Below are 19,332 nucleotides of genomic sequence, written 5' to 3'. Positions count from 1 at the left end.
ATCCTGCAACATCTCTTCATTTTGTTTAGAGAGGAAACCAAAATCCGTGCCTCAGCCTGCCTGCCCTGCAAAGCCTACTAGCTCACTGTCACTAGCTTTGCTTCCTATTGCTCTGCCTGCTCGCCCACCTCTGCACCCACATCAGCCTTGCTTCCTTGTTCTTCTTGACTAGCAGGCAAGATCAAACAGCAGTGCCCTTGCCCTGGCGTTTCTCTTGCCAGATATCTTTGTATTCTGACTCTATTATTTTTTCTAAGCATTTGTCAAATGTAAGCTTAAAGAGCCCTAACCCAACCACTTTATTGAAAGAACAGCCCACCCTGTCACACACATTCTTTTATCCCCATTGCCACGCCTTTTCCCCCGCTGACAATTAGCGCCTTCTAAATTGCTATATAATATACGTATGTATTGCTTTAATAGTTTACTCTCTGTCTCCCCCTGCTAGATATGTACCTTTACCTGCCTTGTTTATGGGTGGTGTACCCTAAACACTGAGAGCCATGCCTGGCACAGAGTGGGAGTTCAACACGTGAATGAGAGGAAAGATCACCTCCTTGCATGGAGAGTAGGTTGGGCAGGTGCTTTAATCCATCACACAGGACTGAAACAGTATGTGAGTTCAGAAGGAGGCAACCAAAGGATCCCTATTTCTAGTCCAGCCACTCCCAGCTTCTTGCATATTTTCACACCAACAGAGCTTGTTTTGAGAGTCCACTGAGAAGCAGTGTGGTGCAAGCTAGGATCCTGGAGTTTAATGCTCTCCAAACTTAAACTCCATTATCTACTGACTGAATGGCTTGAGGGAAGTTAGTCTTTTTTACTCTTCTTCTTTTCACAGTTCCCTCACCTGTCAAATGGAGATACTATTAATACTATATTAGTAGTATATTAATAGTGTATTAGTGTATTAGTACTACTAATATTAGTATTAGATAGTATACTAGTATAGTATACTATTAATTGGGTCTTCCTCATGGGTTATGAGAATGAAATGAGATAATTCATGCAAAATGCCTAGCACTTGATAAATTACTTTTTGGTAAATATAATTATAAAGCCCTTAAAGACAGTGCATTTAGGATGCTATGCGTTACCTCTACAATCTCATTTATGATTTTTATTTGCTTAGTAAAATTCTCTTTATCTAGGTGATATAAAGATAAAGTTTGTTTGAGCTCAGAACTGAATTGTCAAGAGCTCTGAGGTGCTATATGAATTATTTTACCATATAGTGAATTCTCAGAAGTTAAGTCCATATTCAAGTGAAAGTACAAAACATAACATAGGATCAAATATAAGAGAATTTTGACTGTCTATGTAGTTTTTTCCATAGTACTGATTATCATGATATGACTCATTATACCTCTAACTCAATGGTATTTTTCAAAAAATTATTATAAATAGATAATGAGCTTTTCATTTCACCTTTCAAATAATATTTTATTACTTGACATTTATTTTCTATTTTTAGCAAAGTTTTTTCTTTGTTATGTTATCTGGACTGTACCCATTACATTTTGAAAATTTGATATTTAGCTTCAATTTGTAAGTTACACATCTGAATCAAGCACTTGTACTAGGTTTTAATCACCTTTTGGGAACAAATATTTGCATAATTGATTAGTAACTCTTGATCTTGTGGTAATTTCTTCAAAAACATCTTCTCATTAAATGTGGAGGTTTAAACCAGTTGGAAATGACCCTTTTTGTTATATAAATCTGGCTTCAATTTTTGAACCCATTACCCTAATGTTCAGTGCTATTTCCCATTTTGAAAACTCATTTCGTGTGTGGGTATTTGAAATGATCAGAGATATTACCAAGAAAATAACCAATAAGCCATAAAACTGCTCAAGTCATTCCTAGTGTAATTTATTTGTTACTGGGCAAGTTTCATTTTAGATTACTTTGGAAGAGAGGATGAGTGTATATGTAGCAATTCCCTGAGTGTATGGTCTTATTGTCCTGCCCATAATTTATGGAGAATTTCTGCACTTGCTTTAAATAAGCGTGAAAGTAAGGCCATTGTGTTTAAAAATGTAGTACAGGAATCTGAGCTTTCAGTGGAATCAGATAAGAAACCTGAGAAGCATGCATGAGAGGGAAGTGTTTATTTCATTCTCCCTACTTGTGTAAGAGAATAGCCCACCTGAGTAAGATGTTCACATCTACAGCTTCACCAGCATGCGGAACAGGAAGCAAGAGGACCAAGAAAAGCATTCTGCAAGTGGCCTTCCCCAAACAGGATGCCCCGCGTCCCTCTGCCAAGGCTGAATGAATTGAATCCAAACTGAGAACTTAACAAGTTGTGTCTACCTAGGACCATTTTAACTTGAATTTGAATGTTTCATCCTTTGCTGACACCTACAGAGGATTTTGAATCAGTTATAGGAGCACTTGGTCAAACTCTTGTATATAAAATATCTCTTTAAACTTGTTCAACAAAGACAAAAGAGGCACATGATGGGGTGACTTTTCATGACCTACTGCTGGCTAGAGAGGAAGTCAGCAGTAGGCTTTATCTTTAGATGGCTTCAGATAATCGTGGAAGCCGATTTTGGGTGCCCTTCAGAGTACATTTACTTTGAACCTCTGGTGATAAGTGTGATAATACAGCCTGTTTTTCCTTGATTTACTGTGGTATTAAAAGCTCTCCTTGAATGTTTCTAAAACTTGTAAGAAGAAGGAAGGTGTTTTAGAGCAGCTAGCAAGATTTATAAGACTATAGAAAAGCTTAGTTAGTTGTCTTTTATAAACACTTAAAAAAATCTTTGGATCAAAGGAGCATTCATAGAAAACATTTTTAGTTGCTAAAATAAAGTATATGTTCATATTTGGATTTTTCCAAATATGTTTTCATGTTTTTATTTTAGTTCATGGCAACTCTTTGAGGTAAATAAGGGAAAAACAAGATACATGTACGATGTCCTCTTCCTAGAAAGGAAATGTTGAGAATGGGAACGGTTTCTAGAAATGAATAAGATAAGCTGGGAGTAATAAGCCTTCTGAGTTGTGTAAACCCTAAGCTAATGATAATTGTGAATGTTTATGGTGAATTTACTGGGCCCATGCAAATAGGATGATATGTAAGAAAAGGTGTTAATGGATGATAAAAACTCAACTCAGGTTCTCACAAAAGAGGACATAAAACAGTTGTCTCCAGGGAAGCTTCCCAGTGCTTCGTAGGGAGTAGCAGTGAGCAGTGCATCCAAATAGCTCCGAAGATGAGAACGTAATACTTTTTGCCCAATCAAGAAATTATTCTTCCTGACAAAGTGGATGGAACATCATCTTTCCCTCATTGTGATGCAGATAGAATAATACAATAGAAAAGATACAGGAAATAGAATTAGCAGCTCACAGTGGAGAGAGAGACAGAAAAGCACAGCCCTTGGTAGACACCAAGAAAAAGAAAAATTTCTCGGCGTACCTTGCAGATTTCCTCAGAAGAAGGAGCACATAGAAGGGCTAAGGACAAGGACTTTAAGATCGGTTGGACACATTTACGTTCTAACTGGTGGAATTAGGCAGGGACCGGAAGCCTCCATTTCTTCTTCCAAACCTTGGAAAAACAAAAAGATAATAAACTAACTCATGCAGTTGTTGTGAGAGTTGAGTATGGTAATGCATGTAGAGAGCTGAGTGAAATGCCAGGCATGTAGGTGCCCATGAGTTAGTGGCTGCTAACATATGTCTTCAACTGATCATTGTTAAATAAAGCCTATAGATGATTTTAACCAAAGCCTTTCCATCGGGAAGAACATTGACGTGTGAACCAATAAGCGAAAGTAAATATGTGGTAAACAAGAGTGTCATCAGATTTAGGAGGAAACTTAGAATGGCAAACGCATGACCTGGAGACATCCTAGAGACAGGATTAAAGATGTTCACAATTTTCCCCCAAATTAGTATAGTATCTGTCCTTATTTTGTTGTCTAGATTTATGACAAAACTGATTGCAGAATGACTTAGAGATGGGGCACATTCTAAAGCATGTACTTATTCATTCTCAGTCCTTACTTTTTGCCTGCCTTGAATTAATAAACGTCTCCAGTCTGGACAATCCATTCAGGTTGTTTCTGTACACTTTGCTACAGCCTAGATTTTGGAGCTCAGAAAGAGGAAGCGCTAAAGAGTAATACTCATTATAGGAATTTTGCCTTAACAAATCTCTATTTTAGCTATCTGAGTTTGTGCTATATATGCATATTTAAGTGTATTGGTCTTAAAGTACTGTATTCTTAAATATGCCTAAATATATTGTTTCAGACTTCTTCTGAACTCCATTCCATGTCATGGGTCTCCAGGGAAACAAAAGGAAAAAGAAATGCCCTTTTTGTGTTCAGCTCCCATCATCTTTCTGAGCAGAGGACCTGGGGGAAGGAATGTTGGATTTGTTTCTCACTCTGATCGCTTACTTTCTGGCTCTAGAGACCCTTTTAAGGCAGGCAGTGTTTTTGGCTCAGTCAGGTTTGGTTGGTGAAGCAGAAGCTATTCTGCATTTCTTTGGTGGAAAGAAAATTAATATATGCAAAGTATTTGAGGCTTAGATAATCATCAGCAGAGCTTCAAAAGCAAAGACCCACAGCCAGGCCCCTTTTAGGAAATCTGGAAACATAGGCTTCCATGGAAGCCACCAACACTGATTCTAGTTGCCAGCAGAGCTGAAATAGGAGCAAAGCGGAAGGTCCAGGGTGCAAGTGAGCCAGACCTCATCTCTTTTCCTCTCCAGATCTTGTCTTCATCTCCCTCCCCTGCCTTCACATCCGCAGGAGGCTGACTTGAATGGACTGCCTTGGTGGTCCTCCTCGTCCTCCAGCTTCTGGTTCGGTTTGGCCCATGAGGAGTATCCATGGGAAATCAGGGATGGGGAAAAGAGTGAGGTTAGGGTCATTATTCTGCATCCCTTCGTTCAAGGTTAATTCAGGAAGTTTGTGCCCTTTGACTGCAGCTGCTTTCCAGTTAGCCTCCTCTCTCAACATACTCCTCCCAGGTTTTGGTAACTGTTCTTTCCTCATCCTTTCAGGCCGAGGGATGATAATGGCTCTTACTAACCCTAGGAGCCTGCACTCACCCTTGCAGTTCCGCCACATCCTGCAACCTTTTTTTGGTAAATACTCCTTTAGTAAATAAAGACTCCACGAGTTATTCTAATATGCGTGTTCCAACTCTCCCCTCTTGGGAACCTGACTAATACAGTAATTTATACCGCAAGTTCTCAAGAAATGTACCTTAGAAAAGGGTGTCTAAATTGAGCGATTTATATTTAAAGGAGCTCAGGGATAACCTCCTGGCAAGGATGGAAAGGATGCGGGTTATCCATGGCATGTGGTAAAACCTACCTTTCTCCCATTGTCATGCTTAAGGACATTAGATAAGGTACAAGTGACAGGCAGGACATGGATGGATTCATTGAGGAATTTGGCTGTTTTGTAAACAGTGAAGATTTATAAAGAGTGTGGCATCACCCGTTTTTCTCTTTGGGTCTCAGAGAACATAAACAGAAATTAAGAGCCGTATAATTAAGACCATGAGATTGGAAGGCTCCATGGAGCTTAGAAGGCTTTGCTCCTCTGCAAACCTTGTCATCTGGAAGGAGGGGGAAGCACTGCAGAATTGCAGCTCCGATGAAATGCTCAATCCTGCCCGAACTCCACTCTAAAAATAAGGACACTGCTAGAAAGAACTGGGTCCTTGAGATCAGGCTTGAGGACAGTGGAGGACATGTGGACTGAGGCTGAGATCTTTAATCGCAACCTGCCTTCAAATTCCCTTGCTTGTGGAGGGAGGGGCTCCTCTCCTCATAGTTCTTTAGCTCTTAATACCACAGGCAGCTGCTTCAAGAGCTAAGACTGATTTTCCTCCAGGCCCACCTTGACAACTTCACACTGCTTTTGAGTTGCCTTAATAATTATATACCAATAAAACCCCCCAAAATGAAAAATTATCAACAGCTGTTAAGTAAAATATGTTGAGATATTTGATAAATGTGAAATACAATTAGTAATAAAAATGTTTTTGAGGAGCTCCCATTATGGCTCATAGGGTTAAGGACCTGATGTCTCTGTGAGGTTGAAGATTTGATCCCTGGCCTGACTCAGTGGGTTAATGACCTGGTGTTACCAGTGGCTGTGGTGTAGGCTGCAGCTGCAGCTCTGATTCAACCCCTGGCCCAGGAACTTCCATGTGTTGCGGATGCAGCTGTAGAAAGAGAAAAACTGTTTTTGAGAAATCACTAAGATGTCTTTTATGCCTACAGTATCTTTGGGTTTCCCAAAATGGTCATTAGGTAATACAAAGATTTCCTCCTTCACCCTGCAAAAGAAAGGAACATAAGAATAACTAAGGTTTGTCTAAAACTTCTGCAAATTTTAATTAATTCATAGCTGTTGTGAAAGCTTTTGTCTGCCAGACTTAATGTATACCTTAAAAGACCCTAAAAAATCAAGGAAAATTTGTTTTCCTAATAAATATGTGAGTAATGATCTAATTATTGAATGCTTTTCAAATGAAAAATGTATTCCTGTTTCAGCTCAAAGATGGGTACAATAACTTTGACCAAAGATATTTGTTTCCAGGTTTCTAGATTGATAAATAATATTTTTTTATTCACTTAAAGTCTGGACAAGTATCAGGATATGACTCAGTAATGTGTAAATTGTCAAAAGCTTATGGTTTCTTTCCCTTTTTCTATGGATTCAATAGCCAAGATGTATATGCCCTTGCCTAAGAGTGATGTAGCAATAGAAAAACTGATGAGAGCTTCAATTGCTAGAAGTACAAAGTAAGCTTAATGGTTTTCCATTTTATACAAACGCTCCTGTTGACAAATCAACCTTAGCACTTTTTGGCCAGTTGTCTGACTGTGAAATAGGGTGTTTTCCGCACACACATGTAGCCGTCCATCACTGCAGTGCTGTAAAGCCAGTACCTCATTCCTTCACGGAAGAGGAATCCTGTGACACTTAAATTTTCTAAGGGAATTATTTGTGCCTTGTATAGATTTCTTAAAGACCCCCTTGGATAATTCTGATTTACTTATGCTTGTAGATGTTTCATTCATAAAAAGAAAACATTCAACATTTTCCCGTAGGTTGTACTATCACAGACATGATTTTATCCTTAAAGTTTAAGCTTCTCACAGAATTAAATCAGTTCAGATGGCTATATGAATTGCTGTTTGCTCAGACCTGCCTTCTGAAAAAAAGGTAAAAGCCTGAATTTTTATACTGATAGGAGATTCCTGCTTTTGGGTTAGCCCATGACTTTGAAATGCGTTGATTCTAGAGGTCTCCTTTCTACCAGAGGAACCCCTAGAAAATGGATGGCAAATTAAAGAAACGGGAGCTCTTTGCGATTAACTGAGGAGATCGCCATAATAAAAGTGGATTTACCAACAATCCTTCGTGATATTCGCCTCAATAGCAGAAATAAATTAGCCATGATACTGAACAAACTTTCTGAATATTTTACAGACACTAAACCTTTAAAGAGGTTTCCAGGGGTTGGCCTACCTGCTAATAACACAGCTCGGTGAGGTCAGAAATGGAGGATATGGACAGGAATGTGGGCCCCAGGGTCCTTTTAAAAATCTCCAGACACTGCTATGAGGAAGTTCTAATTGCTGTTACTTATTTTGCGGGTAGCTTGGAGCTTTGTCTTGATGGAGACTATGATTGTAATGGTGGGAAAAAATAATGTGATGTTGTTCTCCCAGCTTGGGGAGTTCCAACTTCTCTCTCCAGTAATAGGGATGCACATTCACTGGCACTGTTATTTAAACACGCTGTAACTAATAATTACTCAATCTCCACAATCCTCATCATCCCAAATTTTAAGAAAGGTAAAGAGAAGCAATGGAATTCCAAAACTATACTTAACCGTGCTCTCAGGAATCTCAAACTATTAAGGCCCAGAATACTGCCTATATCCTTGAAGACAGTAAGATCAACCCTGTCTCTTATCCATGCATTATCTCCTTTTGCATAATAACAGGCCTGCCTACTAGTTTTGAGAATTACTTCCAATCCTAGATTCTACTCTATCAGAAATTGATATGACTGATTATTGCAGGAGGCGCACATGGTACCTCTAGCTTTATCACCAACGGGTAAAAGGTGTACTTCCAAAATGCCAACCCAAAGAGCCTTTGCGTGATCTGAAATATAGTGATCTGGACTTTAGAAAAGGTGTCGGGAAAAAAAAAAAAATTGCCCTCGCGCCTCAATAAAAAATCCTTATTAAGTATTGTTACAACTGACACAACATAAAATTCTAAGGTGTTGATTCCTGGGTTCCTGTTTCCCAAATTAAAAAATATTCAGCAGTTCCTACTGACTACTAGACATCTGTTCCATCAGGAGATCTTGCATTGATGGTTTTTAGGAACTCTCCTGAAGCTGCTGACTGTGTAAGTGGGCAGCTTCTGCCCAGAATGACAGAACAATCTGCAGACTACAGAAGTAGACAGCTTGATGCTGATGGACCAAGATGAATTATCTGCTTTTTTTTTTTTTTAGCACTTTTTGCCCTGTACCCCTAATCTTGTATATTGTTTTTTTTGTCCTTATCCATTAACTAACTAAAGTTTCTCAATATGATCTCCTTTATCTTTATCTTGTTTCTTTGACTCCCCTTCTTCTGCCACTTAAGAAAAAGCAAAACTCTCTGGTGTATTTTTCTCAGACTATATAGCTTCTGCTCTGAGTGCTGACAACGTTTAATAACTGTTCTTTTAGACACTTCAGAAGTTGCGTCACTTTTATAGGAACCTCTTGGTAACTTAGGTTTTCTTCATATATCACAAACTTTAGTCTGATCAAAAATAGACTTTGACCTCATGTAAACAAATGCTTTAACTAAGCTTACGACAACCCTGTCAGTAAAACCTAACCCATCAGTGGGAGGTCATGGTGGATCTAATTTGGGGCCATTCTTGCTGCAATCGTCTGTTTTCGTTGAGACCTATTTTGCAGGAACTGTTTAACTCGATCAAAGAATTTGCCCATCTTGAGGGACAAAATTGGTGTCCTTCTGGTACTAAATGATATTGTTACTCCCAATACAGTCTGTGTCCCACTGGATTACTAATTCTTACGCGGACATCAAGCTTATTCCCATCTGTCACCTGCTAACTTGGGTATGTATTCAGGAGATCTGTTAGTGACTTTTGACATAGTTGCCAACCTCCAGTGGATCGTGTTTCCTTGAAAAGTATACACAGAAACTTGCTAAAGGGGTCAACATAGTCTACCTAGGAAAACTCCTAGAAGGGACCACTGCAAACTCTGCATGCTACAGGATAATACAATTGGAAAAATATTCTGACCCTAGAAGACATAATAAATGAAACAACTCCTGTCTGAAAGCCCAGAAAATCATTTTAAATTTAAATTTATTACTCAGAGATATCATGACTAATAACATTAGTCTTAATTTCTACTTAGCTATCCAAAGGAAAAGACAATTCCATATCAAACCCTTCTTGTGTCTCCTATGATGCAATAGGTCAAGGAGAATAGTGCATGCCTAGTCTAAAAAAAGCCATCTGGTTCTCTAAAACAGACTCAGCTGAGTTCTAGAAAATGCTTTTATTGCCTCAGTTTTATAATCTTTGCCCTGACTTTGAGGTGTTTTTTTTTTTTTTAAGTAGGAATAATACTGAATTTAGCAAACTTTTAGGGTGCAAAAAAGTAACCATAATGATATTGGAGATGGTGGCATAAGCCATACCCAATCCAACTGTATTGAAAAATAAGAATTCATCACTAATTATTAGAGAAATGCAAATTAAAACCATAGGAGGTACCAATTCACATTATAGTCAGAATGGCCAACATTAGTAAGTCTACAAATAACAAATGCTGAAAGGGTATGGAGAAAAAGGAACCCTCCTACACTGTTGGTGGGAATGTAAATTGGTGCAACCACTGTGGAAACCACTCAGAAAACTAAATATAGAATTACCATATTGTGCAGCAATCCCACTCCTGGGCATATATCCAGACAAAAGTTTCCTTGAAAAAGATACATGCACCCCTGTGTTCATTGCAGCACTATTCACAATAGTCAAGGCATGAAAACAACCTAAATGTCCATCAACAGATAAATGGATTAAGATGTGGTACACATACATGGTGGAATACCACTCAGCCATAAAAAAGAACAAAACAATGCCATTTGCAGCAACACGGATGGAACTAGAGACTCTTACATTAAGTGAAGTAAGTCAGACAGTGAAAGACAAATACAATGAGATATCACTTATATCTGGGATCTAATATACAGCATAAATGAACCTATCTACAAAAAAGAAACAAACTCATGGACTTGGAGAACGGACTTGTGGTTGCCAAAGTGGAGGGAGTGGGATGGATGGGGAGTTTGAGGTTAGTAGATGCAAACTATTGCATTTGGAGTGGATAAGCAATAAGATCCTGCTGTATAGCACAGGGAACTGTAACCACTTGTAGGAGGATGATGTCAACATGATGGAGGATAGTGTGAGAAAAAGAATGTGTATATATTCATAACTGGCTCACTTTATAGCAGAAATTGACAGATCACTGTGACTCAACTATCATAAAAAAGAATTCATCATGAAATCACTTTAGACTGATGTGGTGAGAACAGAAGCTACAATGGTTTGAGGAGAAGTTAGAAAGTAGAAATCAAGGTAACTTTCTAAAAATGAAAATTAAAAATTTAAGGACCATGGAAGTTACGGAGACCTCCAGAGATGTGAGTTAAAGAGATGATGCTGTTATCCAGTGCCCAGATGTGGGATTAACTGTCCACAGGTGAGAACCACATCTGATAACAGATGAGGAATGTGGTCTAAAGGATGGGTGATGATGTAGACAGGTTGTAGGCAAGATAGATGGAGGGGAAAGTAAATATTAGATGACACCTACTTCCCTTTCCCTGTGAAGGAGGTGCTGAGACCGTCCGTTGGGACTGAGGATGAATGTAAAATGATAGAAGATTTGAAGAGTAAATGGGAAACAGATATTGAGGGGACCGAAAGGGGTGAATGAGGATGTACAGCAACTTTTTCTGAGGCGTCTCCAGTACTAGCTTGTATTGGGAACCATGTATTTGTAAGGGAACCGACCTGCAGGGTTGTATAATCCTCTCCAGCGGGACTGGGAAACAGCGATTGTTGAGAAACAGAAAAAGTGAGCTGTTGGATTGAGCCGCGGACATCACGTTTTATATACATCTGTGTGGTGAAATGACACGGGACAGGGAAAGTAATCAATTAGACAAGAGTGTGTTTGGAGAGATGGGCCATCGTATCTGAAGTGTCAGTGACACTTGATGACTGACTTTGGGAGTTATGCTATCTGTGTTAGGCCTCCAGCAGCAATTCCCAGTTGACTGAAGGAATGAAAACCTGAAGTGAAGCAGACTTGACAGAGCTGTATTTGAGGAAGTCAAGGAATCTTTAATCCACTGCAGAATGCGGCAATGCATGTATAAAGATCGAGAGAAGAGGGAGGGAAGGAAAATAGAATTGGCGGGAGAATAACATTTTAGTTAAGGTAAAGAGGTGCTAGGAGTTACATGGTAAATTGTATTATGAAGGACATAGGCATTAAACCCATGTAGAAACTCTGAAGAACTCTAGAAAATAAATTGTTTTACCAATATTATCTTTAAGCATCTGGCCCACATGTTGCGACTTTTAGAAAGTTTTATGATTTCACTAGACCTCAGTTTCCCTCTTTGTAAAGTGGTGACAACAATACCCACCTTGAAAGTTTTAGGGAGAGGATTTAAAAAATCATAGGAAAGTGCATATCATAATGGTGGCTCAAAGCCTACATTAAATTTATCTGTAATTAATACTCAACTAGTGCTGGCTAAGTATTTTAGAAAGCAGTTGGTCCTAAATTAGAAAATATCCAGGATCATTTTTTCAGCTTGTTACCATCAAGAAAACCTTATGCTTAAGTGTATGGTTCTTGATCTAGGAATTATGTAACTAAAAATATAGATGCAAATAGCAAGAATCGTTTAGTTAAATATGAAACTTGGGCTTTGCCGGAAACAGGCAGGGAGCAGACTATTCCCTGAATCTCCACGACTTCCTTGTTTCCTCCCTTCCACTAGGCAGAGAGGCTGTGTGATGGTGTCTGGGCTTTGCAGGGCGTGGGTTGAACTCTCAGGTCATGGCTGGTGACTCCCAAGCTCTGCATCCAGACCTGATCTCTCTTTGGAACTGCTTGCTACACTTCTCCCCCTGGAAGTGTCTGTATTTATATATTACAATCTCAAACCCTGAACCTGCTTTTCAGCCTGTGTTTCCTATTGTTTTGGGGGCAACACCATAATTTAGGCACCCAAGCTAAAAAAAAAAAAAAAAAAAAAACCCTCAGTTTCATTTTTGAATATTTTTTTCTCCCTCACTAACTATCCCATTACCTAAGATCTTCTAAAACTTTCTCAGGCTGATCCCCTTCTTTCAGCCCTACCACCATTACCTGACACTCCCTCAGAATCTCTCATAGGGACCTTTGCATATCATTATATATCACTCCAGGAGCCTCACCTTTAACCCAGATGGATGGCTGTGTCTTCTCCCCCATCATACTATGCAATTTTCTATGCAGCCTCCAAATACCTCATGATGGAGTTACATTCTGAAAATTCATCGTAAGTCAAAAATATAAGGCATAAATGCATTTGATCCACCTAGCCTACCAAACATTATAGCTTAGCCTAGTCTACCTTAAATGTGCTCAGATATATTAGCCTCTAGTTGGGCAAAATCATCTGACACAAAGCCTATTTTTAATAGTGTTGTAATTTATTGAACACCGTACTGGAAAGGAAAAACAGAATGGTTGTGTAAGTACAGAATTGCTGTATGTGTATCAGTTTACCTTTGTGATCTCAAGGCTGACTGGGAATTGTGGCTTCCTGCTTACCCCGTAATATGAGAGAGTATCATGCTGCATATTGCTAGCCTGGGAGAAGATCAAAATTCAAAATTTGAAATGTTTCTACTGCATATGAATCACTTTTGTACCATGGTTAAAGCAAAAATTCCTAAGTCAAGGACTGCCGGTAGAGTATAGTAGGTTAAATATGGCCACACATTTTTTTTTTCTTTCAGCGTCTCCTTTCAAGAGCTTATTTCTGTACACATCTTTTTAAAATTATGTTTATTTTTTCCATTATAGTTGATTTACAATTCTGTACATATCTTAAATCTGAACTGGCCTTGTGACTTGCTTGGCCAGTACAATGTGGAGGAAATAAAGATGTGTGAGTCATGGAGCCTAGGTCTTCAGAGGCCTTGCACCATCAAGCTTTGCTTTCTTGTAATGCTCCCACCACTATCTAAGGAAACCCAGGATAGCCTAGTGAATGGTGAGAGACCTCATGGAGAGAGCAGCCCAGGTGACAGCCAGCACCAATTTCCATCCTTGTGAGTGAGACTATCATATACCCTCCAACCACAGGCACGTTACCAGCACCCTCAGTCACATCACAGGAGAGCCTCTCAGTCAATCCAAGAATCATGAGCAATAATAAAGTGTCACTTTAAGCCTCTAAGTCTTGGGGTGATCTTTTAATGCATGAATAGTTAACTGAGACCCAGATGGGCACCTCAAGGTGGATTGCAGCGATGATATAGACCCACAGAAGTGCCATTGGCTTCGAGTCCAGTGATAGGTCAGTGAGAGAGAGGGAACCACAGGACTATTAGGGGAGCTGGACGAGCTGTGAGGAAATAGATGTTGGAGGCTGGAGCAGGGACTTCTGCATCATATAATTCCAGTACAATCAGAGTGACTCTTGCCTTTGGTAAATTGGAAGATAGAAATTATACCTAATGAATTTGTGGAGCTGGCCAAAAAGATCTAGAGACAGATTCTGAATGGGCCAGGCTGTTTCTCTTAGTAATGTATGATAAACTATAGAAAGAAATATATAAGCTAAAAGGAGAGTGGTCAGTTTGTGAGAAGAAATTAGGGAAATAAAGAAGACCCAGGACTTGCTAGATTGGGATATAATGGGATGTAAGCTACTTCACACTCTATCTCCCAGCTGGTCAAAACAGTCTCAATTGGATGAGGCCTGTGGATAGAAATCCAATTGTGTATGTGGTTGTGTAACCCTTTGACTTGTCAAGCCACAGAACTGGACGAGATACATCAGGAAAAACTCATGAGGTCAATGAATAAGAGGATTCAACACAATCCAGGAGCTACAGCAGTTGGGATTTTATCATAAGCAGGGAAATAGAAGATGGCAATCAGTACTGACTTACTGTTAAGGTTTCAGAGGTGAAAACCTAGTTGTTGATGATGATAATGAAAGTTTGTGGCAAAGAAGGGGTTAGAGGAGAATGTGAGTGGGCGTGAGAAGCCACAGGGCTTGATGACTTCTGGCAGTTGACATCACTGAGATAATAGCAGGTTTAGTGGGGAATCCCACACTCTTGTGTTTTCATCTCTTGTTATAGCAAGATTCAGGCACTTTGTTTTTGTCTCTTTTGAATGTCTTAGAGAAACAGAATAGATTTAAAAGGCAAGTTAATAAATTATGGCAACCCATGATGGTTATTTTGGAAGAAAATAAGCCCAAAGGAGATAGTGATCAGAGACTTGACCTAAGGAATCAGGTGGCAAATCTCTCTATTCATCAGGTGTCCCCTTAGAGTGTGAGCAGTTCTTTAGAAGGGCAAGTCTGAAAGCAAATGGTGGGAAATATCAACAAATTGTTTCATATATGGAATGTGTTCCCTCTGTCTGATGCTTTTTTTTTTTTTTTTAGATTTAACATATTCTCGAGAAACAATGATATAAACTAAAGAAAGAGGCAAAACAAGTTATGGTCTATTCAGCTCTTTTTCTATTGCTAGGAACAAAGGTTTTCTAGGGTCACTGAGAATTCCTGTTTCCCACTGTGATCATTTAAATTCAGTAGCAGAAGCAGTTCAGGTAGCAGTATATCTGTGAGATACCTCTATACTTAATATTATATGGTCCTATATCTTTATGCTGAATAAACATAAAAAAATGAACCGACCGCTGTTAGGCAAGATGATCCATTTTGACACCTCTTAATTTTGAAGAGTTCTACAGGATTGCTCCATTTATTGAGAAACTGCAAAATGTATAAAAGCTACTTAAAATTTAGTAATGTTTTCAACTAAATTTGTATTTCATAACCATAGCAGGAACATTTATATTTAAATACATACCACATACTTCTATTATATAGTAATACTTTGATCAAGTATTAATAATATTAATTATTGTATAATAATTATTATTAATAACATCTATATTCAAAAATTTTTATTTACCTGACATAAAATACTCACCATTTATTTGGATTTGAAGAGTTCCCACAGTTGTCCAGGGACATTTGGATCTATCAAAGAAAAACGTACAGGACAAAGTCAAAAAGGCAAGTAAGACTTTATTTAAGCCTATTTCGGTAAGGAGAGAGATTGAATTCAAGTCCATAGAAACAGAAGGTGGATGAGATTTTAGAGCTGGGGTAAGTTTATAGAAAATACTGAAGGATGTCAGGGGAGAGGTTGGCACATGGGAGGTGCCAAACACATCCATTTATTCCTGCGTTTGCCAGTGTTCTCCTTTGTTGTTAGGTCATGGATATTTGCTAATTAACGTCACAATACGCTTCTACCCTCCCACAGAGACGGGGAGATGGGGTACTATCTTCCTTGATGATTTCAAAGAAGTGGCTGTAGGTCCTTGACAAAGACATTCCTGGGTTGTAAAACTATCAAGAGGCTGGGAGAAGATTTATATACATTTCAAAGAGGCAGAGAAATAATTTTCAGCTACAGATTTTCTAAAGTAACTCATCTAAGAAAAGGGATCAGAGGCCTGTCACCAAGAAGCCTATCTAATGTTTAGTCAAGCTAAGGGAAACTTTAAGGTCATCTTGGTCAGTCCCCAGGTTGGAAAACACCAATTTCAAGACCACTTGTAAATAGAAGCCCAGTGGACCAGAACCAAAAGTCCTGAGTATCAGCCCTGGCTTTTCCATGGCTAGCTATAGCTCTTGGATAGATCACTTAACATCTCTGACAGTAAAACAAATGTTTTTTTGTTTGTTTTAAGTATTTAAGACACTTAAGATATACTCTTAGGAAATTTCAAGTGTGCATTACAGAACTATTAAGCATTTTTAAAATTTAATTTAATTTTTTTAAATGTAAGTATATTCTTATTAGAATATAGTTTATTTACACTGTTGTGTCAGTTTCTGCTGTACAACATAGTGACCCAGTCATTCATATATATATGTATATATACACACATTCTTTTTCTCGTTTTTAAGAATTGTTATGGCGTTATTTCATTCTTTTTTATGGCTGAGTAATATTCCACTGTATATATGTATGACATCTTCTTTATCCATTCCTTTGTCAATGGACATTATGTTGCTTCCATGTCTTGACCATTGTAAATAGTGCTGCTCTGAACATTAGGGTGCATGTGTCTTTTCGAATTATGGTTTTCTCTGCATAGATGTCCAAGAGTGGGATTTCTGGATCATATGGTAGTTCCTTTTTTTTTTTTTTTTTTTTTTTTTTTTGAGGACTCTCCATACTGATTTCCATAGTGGTTGTACCAATTTACATTCCCACCACGCATGTAAGAGGGTTCCCTTTTCTCTGCATTCTCTCCAGCATTTATTGTTTGATGTTTCAGTTTCATGTGGCACACTTCTAAGGTAGTTGGCTCCATCCACTCCAAATAGTCAGCAATGGTCAGCATCACTAAGGTAAAGATGAGTGCCCAGTACTGATCATTCTATTATTCTTTATTTCTCCCTCTTCTCCCCTCCCCTCTTTCCTTTTCTTCTGCCTTCTCCTCTACTTTTTCTTCATTTTCTCTCATTTTCCTGTACTTACTTTTCTCTCTCTCTCTTATTGGTCAGGTTTATTTGGTGTGTCAGTTGGTGTAAAATTTGGATACCTGTACATCGTTTTTATGTGTATTTTCTTTTTACATTGTGTGGCAATATATCCTACCCTGATACATCTAATACACAAAGTTAAGATCCTTTCTTTAGAACAGTTATATACAAAACATGCAAAATTGGTTGTCTCTTTCTTTCTCCCCCACACACATATCTCATACTAGCATTTTCCAGATTCTAGAAAAAGAGGAGTGCTAAGAAAAACACTTGCTGAATAACATCATCTTTTAGTTGATGCTCAAAATTCTACTATTAGAAAATTATTCTTCCAGGTTGGGCAATTTTTACTTGAAGTTCTTCATTTACATTAACTTAAAATTTTAGACATTATTGTAAGAAAAATAACAACAAAAAGAGCTTTACTGCCATGCGGAGACAACAAATACTTTGTTAATAAGAGAATTAAATTTGAAATTAACTCTACATTAATGGATTATAGTTTCTTGCTTGAGATAACCCCAGGTGATAAAAATTTGTCCTATGTGATTGAACATTTCCTTGCCGATGAATGTTTGTTGGCTTTTAAACAAGTCAGTATCTTTTTTAGATTTGGGGGGATCATTCTCTTGGTTTTCTACTTCAGAAAGACATGAAATACCTTGTACTTCTTTTTTATAACCAAGTTGATCAAACATAACTACAGCACTCATCAACAAAATGACAACCTTTGTAAAACTTAGTGGAAAATTTCCTTTTTACACTGTCAAGTCTCTCATTCTTATTCTGTTTATGTGTGTATCCATATATATCTTCCTTTTATTTACCATTTCTTTATTCCATATTAATTTTTAAACCACAAGCCATTAGAGGAAAGAGGTCATATCTGTCTTGTTCATTCTTATATCCCTATATGTCCAGGGCTGCAAAGTAAGGAAAGAATAATATAAATCCCCAAATTTGCTGCATATATGTATATGCATATGTACATATGTATTATATATACATTTCACATACATATAAATTATACATATACATATCTACCCACATATATGTATATATGTTTGCTTGTTCCAACTACACACTTAATTTTTAGGAGTTACTTGTATGGGAGAGAAGATAGAAGGTGAAATATATGGAGATATAAAATAGTTCAGGGCTGAGAATAGCATGGTTTAATGAAATTCACAGATAGTTCCTAAATCTCACTATAAGCAATAATTCAGCATCTTTTTATTCCTAAACCTTCATTTAGAATACTTTAAAAATAGCATATTTTCTAAATATTTCCACATTTTCTCTTTGAGGCCAGGACAGTCAGTTTACATGTACTATCAGTAAATCAGAGAGGGGCAGTGAGAACAAATAACTGTCTGTGCATGGCGTGCACTAGGTCACCCCCCTGCCCTCCCATCTCCCGCAGTAAACATTAGCCAGGTGGAGAGGAAAGTGCATGAGCTTTGGAGCCAGTGAGATTCAGATTTAGATCCTGGCCAAATCACTCTGAGCTTCTGTGTCCTCTTTGGTAAAAGAGGGCTGATTAAACCCATTTCAAGAGATGTTGCAGGGATTAAATCGGATGAGGTAGGGAAAGCACTCATATTTAATAACATATGGTAGAAGGTCAATAATTGTTCTGTCTTTTTCACCCTTATCAAGGAGGAAGTGCTTTTCTAACAAGCCCAGGGGTCAAACCCTAGTCCTCATGGATGCTGCTCGGATTCATTACTGCTGAGCTGCAACGGGCAATCCTACTATTCTTTTTAACATAACATTTCAGGGAACTGTTTCTTATCTTGTAGCATTACATACAAGATGAAGCCCACCAGTCTTTTTTATTCCAGATGTTTTAGGAGAAAATCATTTGAAAAGGAAATTTTTAAAAAAGCACGACACATTAGTTTCCTGAAACATATAGCTGGTCATTTATAGGGAGAATTTATATGATAGATTATTTGGAAATGAAAGTTTCTTTTAAAATACATAATAGACTGACAGCATGAAAGTATTATTGTAGCACCATTATTTTTATACTGTATAAAATATGCTGAAAATTGAATGTCACCAACTTCCAAATTAATCTGTGGTTCTCTGTGGATCAAAATTGACTGATTTTTTTTTTTTGCCCTTCTAAGTTTTTTAAGTAGTGAAAACATTTAAAATATGACAGTTTTTTTTATTACACTGTAATTTTAAAAAGGTTTATTTTAAAATTGGATAAAGTAGTAATCATTAGATTCATTCATTCATTTCACAAATGTTTACTGAATGCCTAAGAAATGTCAGTCACTGTTCAGCTCTAAAGGTAAGTGGGTAACAGGAAAGCCAAAATTCTGCTCCTACAACTAGAAATGTAAACACATTCCTTCATGACTGTATGCAGAGTACTGAGATTGAATAGTTTGCTAGAAAGTACTT

Source organism: Sus scrofa, chromosome 8 (genome assembly GCF_000003025.6).
Source record: "Sus scrofa isolate TJ Tabasco breed Duroc chromosome 8, Sscrofa11.1, whole genome shotgun sequence".
In the NCBI taxonomy this organism is placed as follows: Eukaryota; Metazoa; Chordata; class Mammalia; order Artiodactyla; family Suidae; genus Sus; species Sus scrofa.
Note: the sequence above shows the minus strand (reverse complement) of the source record.